This window comes from Pseudochaenichthys georgianus, chromosome 23 (assembly GCF_902827115.2).
Source record: "Pseudochaenichthys georgianus chromosome 23, fPseGeo1.2, whole genome shotgun sequence".
Classification (NCBI taxonomy): domain Eukaryota; kingdom Metazoa; phylum Chordata; class Actinopteri; order Perciformes; family Channichthyidae; genus Pseudochaenichthys; species Pseudochaenichthys georgianus.
Genome location: NC_047525.1, coordinates 3,186,665 through 3,193,568, shown reverse-complemented (window position 1 = coordinate 3,193,568; position 6,904 = coordinate 3,186,665). Strand labels below are relative to the sequence as shown.

At 37.7% G+C, this 6,904-nt stretch overlaps 1 long non-coding RNA gene across 1 annotated transcript; it reads left to right on the top strand.

Moving 5' to 3' along the window:
- Positions 1-232: 232 nt before the first annotated feature.
- On the top strand, positions 233-1,423 carry LOC117468382 (uncharacterized). The gene is made up of 3 exons (XR_004554484.2): positions 233-285; positions 553-749; positions 918-1,423. It is a non-coding gene; the product is annotated as an uncharacterized lncRNA (long non-coding RNA).
- Positions 1,424-6,904: the final 5,481 nt, after the last annotated feature.

Genomic DNA, 6,904 nt, shown 5'->3' with positions numbered 1-6,904 from the left:
GTTGTTGTGTTTCTTCTTGTTCTTCATTTGTTGTTTAAGGGTGGCTGGCAAACAGCTTTTAGGCGCAATACCGCCCCCTGGATTATAAATAGTGTAGTGGATACTGCCCTGAATTACTTTGTTCCCACTCGTAAAAAAAAAGGCGTATTCGCCGTGTGACTGCATGTGCCGAACCGTGACGTCCGAACCGTGACGGTACGGGACGAATACGGATACCGTTACACCCCTATTGCACATGGTTGCAGAACATGGCAGTTGCTCTAAAAAATAAGGTGGCTGAGGAAGGTAAGTTGAAAGCAAAACGTAACCTACCTTGTAAAGTATGAGTTAGGAAAAAAAGTCAGCCCAAATCATTCTTGGTCACAGAAATTGGATGGAGTATAATGGCCTTTGCCCATTCGACCCGGCCATTTGACATAATGATGTCCCATGACAGTGACAATCATCTTTATATGTACATGGGAGAGAATATACTCCATTGAAGTGCTCTGGCCTCGTGAAGCAATCTTACTTTATAGTATGTCCATATAACAATATTTTGTGTATTTTCAGATGTAGACAAGGGGAATGGAGGACTTGGGTGCACCCTAAGAAGGAAGCATGCTGAGGCGTCGGAGAGGTTGCAGGTGGTACTGCAGCAGTTCAAGACTGCTTTCGGTCCTGATGCTTCTTTCTTACATGAAGAGGAAAGTCAAAGTGGCCTAAGCAGTCCAGACACCAGTGAGGATGAAGAAGGAAACATCATTTAGGTAATTTACTTATGAATTAATGTACAGTATCTTTGTTGATTTAGCCTCAACCTAGACATGTTGCTGTTACTTTTGTATTAATTAATGCTTAACATACATTGTATATTCAAAAACCTCAAATGTGGTTTCTGATCTGCCCCTCTTTCTTGTTTCTCTGCATTTCCCCAGATTGCTGCTGCTCTCAAGCACGAATATCCGCCAAGACTTGATGTGCTATCAGAAATGTAAATACTTTACTGACTTTATATTTAGAGATTGTATTCATACTCCTCAATGGAAAATCACACTTGAACATGTTGACCATATGACTGTTCCCTATGCCGCAGCATCAGGCCAAATATTTCACTTGTACACAACTTAAATTGAACAAAATGCTCAGCCTCCCTGGAATGCATCCTGAGCAATGAACCATTCACTTTTGATCCTTTTTGAAACACGAGAATGTAAATTCCTAAATGTCCAAGTATATCTTGCTGGTTACCATACAACTTGGTGAGCACATGATTGTCCAAGAGCAGGACGTCTTTCCCTTTGTCCCAGAATGGGATGCCTATGCATCATCATTATTATTTTCGATCTCTTATAGGATGTACCTGTCATTAACTTAATATGACTGCACCTGTTACACCGCAGGCCAATAACAGCTTTCTTTTGCATTCCTTGCTTTAATTGCTTTGTCAGTTATATTTCCTTTTTGATCTCCAGCTATTAACCTGATTGATTGAAGTACTTAAATCAACATGTACAATGCACAGTCTTTTAGGATGTATAATTAGGGACATTGAGATAAACATCAAATAGTTTATTTGGTGAATCACCTCATTGTTGTTCTCAAAACCAAATAATACATTGTTATACATTGTTATATTTGATTTACACATATAATGTACATGTTTAATATACATAGTTAAATCATTAAAAAATGGTTGTGTTGTATGATTTCTTAATACTGTATGTTATAACCGTTTGCATAACTTGTTCTGTTGTCCATGCTTTTCATGTTAGACTAACCCAACGCTCTAGAATCAAGACATACACCCTTGTGGTGGCCTTTTACTTGTATTGTGGTGAAACACACAAGTAAATCATTGCCAGACATGACCATTTTATTGTTTTAAAAACAATGTTATTGATGTGGTTGATTGATGAATAAATATTAAGATTGTTGTTTACATCCAGTGTTGTGCTAGTTACTGAAAACCAGTAACTAGTTACCATTACTAGTTACTTCATTTCAAAAGTAACTCAGTTACTTTACTGATTACTTACACCAAAAAGTAATGCGTTACTGTGAAAAGTAACGTTTTAGTTACTTTAAAAAAAGGCTCCCATTATATTAATGCCCTTAGCCTTCATGTCAGTACTGTTATTGCATTGGAGAATAATACAATCTATTGATCAACTTGACATGCATTATAAGCAATCTGGATAGCATCGATATTAGCTGGCTTTACATTTTTGTATATTCTTTCTCCAGGTAGTTGGAAAAAGTTTTCCGTCCCATATGCTGTGTGCCGCCCGGACATGCTATCATGCTAACTAGCTCCCTGAAAGCGGGTGACTCCACTGTAGCAATAGCCTGCATGTGTTCTACAACATACCGTGCAATGGCTTTATCGACTTTTCCCTGGCTAGTAGTCCCTTGGTTAAAATCCAGCCGCTACTGCTTCGGTGCAGGTGGAGGTGGAGTGGCGTCGGCTGAGTCTCTGTGGTGTTAGCTACTAGCTTCATCCCAGCATGTTGTTTCTGCAGATGTTTTAAGAGATTTGAAATTACTGGTTTGGGCAGTAGATAGGCTCTTTGACCCGCCAGGACACAACTTACATTTAACTAAAACGTTCTTTTCTTTGTGCTCGACAAAAGTGAAATAGTGAGAATATCTCCAGGTGGAGAAACTCGACTTGAGCTCCGCCGCCGCCATGATAGTCTTGTTAGTAAACAACACAAACACGCCCGCAGCCCGTCTCCGCATGTGACACAGGAAGTATCGAAGTACATTTACTCAAGTACTGTACTTAAGTACAGTTCTCATCTCTGTTCACCTGGTTGTTGACTATATAAAAAAACTAACGCAGTAACGCACCATGTAGTAACGGTAACTGAGTTACTGAATTTAAAAAGTAATGCGTTAGAGTACTAGTTACTGCCAAAAATAACGGCGTTACAGTAACGCGTTACTTGTAACGCGTTAGTCCCAACACTGTTTACATCACACTGCATTATAATGTGTTTGGAAATAAATTCATTTAGAAGTAACAATATGGGTTAGCACTTGAACATGTTTGTAAAGAGATGATCCTCACCCGGAACACTGGTTGTTGGTTTAAGATAAGATGGAACTTTATTGATCCCAATTTGGGAAATGTTTGCGTTGCAGCAGCATTAAAACACATGGCATTAGACAATACAAATAAAAAGACAAGAAATAAAGAAGAACATATACATGTTGAATTTACAAATTAGCAATAACAAGATATAAAGCAAGGTATTATATTTACATAAGTATATGACAGATGGAATATTAAATATTACCCTGAATATGTCAAATGTACAGTGAAGAGAAACTATGGAGCAGAGAGTTCTCTTCCAACCAGAGGTGACTTGTTGTACAGCAACACGTTCTCACTCCCAACCCGTAATTATTATACCCTTATTATGTTTACTTCTTTATTGTAATTGAATAATGTAGGACTTTTGTTGCCATCAGTTATGGGGAGAGTAGGGGCTCAGAATACTGAAATCTGTATTGTTTCATCGTTTTTTACTTCTAATGTTGTATTCTTTTCTAAACCACACACTGTTATTTACTCAACAATAACACATAATTATCCTTGTGTATATTTATTTGTTTGATTAATAAACACAAGTTGGAGTCCGTCAGGACCGAGGGTTGGAGCAGCTCATTTGCTTTAGAGAATTTGACACCCGGAAGTAAGTATTCTCTCCGCTTCGCTTGACAAACCCCGTGATAGTCCTCAAGCTCTGATTGGATGTTTGAGTGTGCACCGAGGGTTACGCCGAGCATCGAACAGAACTTTGAAATGGGATGGAACCACGGCAGACTGTCCAAACCTGGATTTGAACGGGTCCACCCCGCCCCCCACCCATCCCCGTCCCCAGAACTACACATGCTGGCTATTGTGTGTTTCGCAACATGTTCTCTATCTACGGCACGTCTCTACTGGGAGTTGTAGTTTTAAAAGACGTTTTCATATTTCCCATAATAAGAAGTTGCCAGTATTAAACTGTGTACATCCCTGGAGGTTTAGGGGACAGGAAACACTCACATTTAAAACATATAATTAATAAATGGGGTGAAAATTGCTTGTGCAGTATTAATACCCACATGACAGCTAAGGTCAGACGAGCTTTATTTAACTGCTGGTCTTATGTCTGTGACCCCTTCTGTTGTTCATTGATGAGCCTGAAACATGCACTTGTCAAGGTTCAGAGGCACATTTCGTATGGCAGTAGCCATCGATCATCTTAAGATAAGATATTGATCCCAAGTTGTAAATATGCAGTGGTGTTTATTTGTAAATCATTTAGTATAATCACACAAAGTCTGTGTTTTATATTTAATAATTCTGTGTTCTTTATTTATTGAGTATTCAATACCTGACAAGGCCGGAGATGAACAACTTGGGTCGCAGGTTCCTCAACAGTGCATTACAAGACATTTATCAATATGTGTATACCTCCACCATTAAACTGTCGTATGCTGCACATTTCTTATACTATCTACATACATCTTATAAGAGTATAATACATATGTATAATATCAGTTAAAATAAGTGCTTCAACATATAGTTAACATTGCAGGAAAGCAATATATTAATACTTTGTCAGGCTTAATATATATACCCCCAAAGCTTTTTTCTTATTCAACATAAGACCTTAACCTAAAGTATTCTTTAATGTTTAAATAAAGCCTTATTAGATTGTCTGTCTGTGTCTCCTATTAATATCTAATAATAAAAATAATACATTTCAATAACGTGCTTTAACCACCAGGTGTCTCTTTCTATCAGCTGTGCACCATTATGGTGTAAATATACCAATATACCGATTGGATCAAATATAAAAGTCAGCCGAATTAGTATTGATACTGCAAGGAGACTTATATTGTGAAGAGAAATTGAAGATTTTGTTTAATTTCTGATATATTTATGATCCACGTCACATATTCAGTTTAGGCGGCAGTTCTTCCTGTTTGTCGAGAAGTCTTCTCATCAGGGCTCTATAAATAGCGAACTACGGCAGATATGTAATATTTAATGCAGCCGAACCGTGTATTACAATGCCGTTATGTGATGACCTCCAAATAGAAAAGCAAGCACACTCGGAATAAAGTATCATTTTATTTTTAAAAAATGTTTTCGGATTTCACATCAACAGGTTAACTAACATGTCCGTGCGGAACAATACCCATAGATCCGTGGGTGAATAATGTCAATCACCACATCACACACATCCCTTCACATTTTAATTTACATTAAAGTATTTCGTGAGGCATTCTAAAATGTTTTTCAATATAATTAGGGTTGTAGTAGTGTGTGTAGTAAAGTTGTGCGATTGCGTTGCCTGGCAATCGTACAACGGCACGTCCATTAATTCCACAACCACACACATGGATTAACATCGATTTAATACATTAATGTAGCCTTTGTTTCTGCTAAAAGAGGTGTCAACCAGCTGGGGCAACAAGAAAATCGGCGAAATCAAGTGTGACTATTACAAAATAAATAATTATTATATTAATATTGACAATAACATTGATCTGTCTGTCCAGCTGCAGGTGGAGAGGATGGGTGAGGTTACCCATGATGGAAACAGAATAAGGTTTGTTGGTTTACACGCCTTTCATCGTAGTGGAAAATATTGTCATATGCAATATTTTTGGATAGTTTCACCATTGAAATGCGTTTGATAAGACTAGGTGCTCTAGTGCCAAAGTTGTGGCCCTAAAAAACATCAACTATTCATTTGTATGGCATCCAGAGCTTCCACATTTTAGGGAATATGTTTTTTTATTTAAAATATCATCAATGTCATAAGCAATGGTTACATTAAAACCCTCCTATTGTATTCGTTCCCCCCCCTTACTTTGGTGTTCGCGGTCAAATTTGACCGGTCCTGTTTTAACTGCTATTACATTAACACAAAAACCATTAATCATCACCAAATTTCATTCATTTCATCAACATTGTATGTTGAGTTGGCACCTCAGCTCAAAACATACAAAAACACAGAAGAATAGAAAGTTAACCCATTTAAATGATATGAGAGCAGCGCAACAAACTACAATTCCCATTAGATACGCGCCCAAAAATCGCTATGAAGTACACAGAGCTGACATATTTGTAGTTCTTCCGGCGTGTGTGCGTGGAGTCGTTCGACTTGTCTTGCGTTGACGGCCAAATAGGCTCCATACCCTTTCAGAAATCCGTCAATCGGGCGCGATCCGAAACCAAACCCTGTGTTTAAAAAAATATACAATACAAATTTGCACTTTTGCCTCCTTAGCAACGGCAGTATCGTTTATCTAGTACTTCCGGGCGGCGATCTGAGTTCGGGTACCGTATCTGTGACATGACAAAGGGTCGCCGTGACAACGTGGTGATGAGATGTGGATAACTTTCCAGATAAAGACCATCCTGATACTCAAGTTGTGGTTTTCAATAAGTGAAAAAGAAAATTCAAAGTAATCACTACGATTTTAAAATCTCAAGTATTTAAATAGGTCCCCAAAAGCTTTCAAATGTAGTAGCAAAACCACAGTGATCCAGATCAGGATCATTTTAATTAGGCCTATAATTAAATGATATAATACATTTTATTTTTATAGCGCTTTTCTGAAACGCAAAGACGCTTTATATGCAAGCCTACCTCCAAAGCGTTATACTTCGGAAGTTAAACAAATTAGATAAGGCAGTGGATGGCAAAGTACCAGATTTCACACATGAATATGCTTAATATAGGTTATGGTGTTCCTATCACTGACAATGAAATCATGTAGTATTGTACTGTAATTTCCTAAAAAGTGAAATGCATTTGGGTGGAGGTTTTCATCTTATTTCTAATAGAAACATATTGAATGTGACTCAAATGGAGCATATAAACAAGAGAATAAACGTGCAAAAACAAAACTGGAG